The following is a 1,702-nucleotide window of genomic DNA, read 5'->3' as shown; positions in this document are numbered from 1 at the left end:
TGGATGGGCATTTGGGTTGCTTCCATGTCTTGGCTACTATAGATAATCCTGCAATAAACTAGGGCTGCATATCTCTTTGAATTAGTGTTTTCATTTTCTTCCAGTGAATATCCAGTAGTGGAATTCCTGGGTTTTATGGTAATTCTAATTTTTTGAGGAACTTCCACAATTTTCCAGAGTGGCTGCACCAACTTGCATTCTAAGCAACAGTGCACAGAGTTTCCTTTTTTTCCACATTCTCACCAATATTTGTGTGTTTCTTCTTAATTTTAGCACTATGACAGGTATAAAGGGGTAGCTCATCCTGGGTTGTTTTTTTTTATAATTTTATTTTTTAAGTGTTCCAAGATCCATTAGCCATCAAGGAGATTCAAATCATTCTGGTTTTTATTCACATTTCTCTGGTGAAAGATGTTCAACATCACCAATCATGTGTCTGTTGATCATCTGTATGTCTTTGGAAAAGTGTCTATTCAGGTCCTCTGTCCATGTTTTAATCAGTTTGCTTTTTTTGTGTTGAATATATTCTCCTGTTCAGTACCTTGCCTTTTTCGGTTGATAGTTTCCTTCACTGTGCAAAAGCTTTTCATTTTGGTGTGGTCCCAATGGTTTAATTTTGCTTTTGCCTCTCTCCATTGCCAGGGGAGAGATATTTGGTTTTACAGATCTATATGTCTATTTTTGTGCCAGTACCATATTGTTTTGGTTATTACAGCTTTGTAGACTATCTTGAAATCTAAGATTGTGATACCTTGATTGCACTGAATCCGTAGATAGCTTTGTGCTTTGGATAGTGTTGACATTTTAATAATATTCATTCTTCCAACCCATGAGCATGGAATTTCTTTGTGTCATCTTTAATTTATTTAAAGGGGTAGTCATTATAGTGACACAGGCCAGTGATATGAATCTGGGAAGACAAAAAGTCACTGAGAGGAGAAAAGCAGCATGGGAGACAATTTAGGGGCAGGATCAAGGGGGCATCACTGACTTAGAAAGAGCTCCAGGAGCTTTGGCAGCTGGTAGGAGTCTATGACTGGAGCATAATGAAGGGAGAGGTGAGAGGGGAGAAAGCTGAATAGTGAATAGGGGCCAGACTATGCAGAGACTTGTAAACCAGAGTGAGGAGTGTGGATTTCATCCTCACTGCAATGGTAATTCCATGAAAGTCTTGGGACAAACCCTGGCCCAGTATAATTTGCCTGTTTAATGGATTATTTGGCTGGAGTATAGAGAATGGAATATGAAGCACTCAAGATTCAGACCACAGAGACCAGTTATAAGACTTTTGTGGTCTGGATGAAAGATGGTAAATTAAATGAGAATGCTGTCAGGGGATAAGGAAAAGAGTAGGGAATAAATTACAGATTGTAAATAAAAAATTATAAATTTTTCAGATTGATAGGATTTGTTTATGAGCTGGATACAAAGGAAGGGGGAGAGGATTGAATCAAGGATTATACCTGGGTTTCTGACCTTGCTACAGGATAGATGGCCAGAATATGAGCTGAGATGGACAATGCAAGGGGAGGAAATAGTTTGTGGGGAGATAAAAAGATTTCCATTTTGGCCGTATTGTTTGATATGAATGTGGAACATCTAAGTGGAGAGGTCCAATAGGCAGTAGGATACACGTGTCTGGAACTCAGAGTAGAAGCTATGCATTTGATAATCCCCTGAATGTAGATGATAAAAAAACAAA

Source organism: Mustela putorius, unplaced genomic scaffold (assembly GCF_011764305.1).
Source record: "Mustela putorius furo isolate JIRA1106 unplaced genomic scaffold, ASM1176430v1.1 tig00000767_pilon_pilon_pilon, whole genome shotgun sequence".
Lineage (NCBI taxonomy): Eukaryota > Metazoa > Chordata > Mammalia > Carnivora > Mustelidae > Mustela > Mustela putorius.
This window is presented reverse-complemented; position numbering follows the sequence as displayed.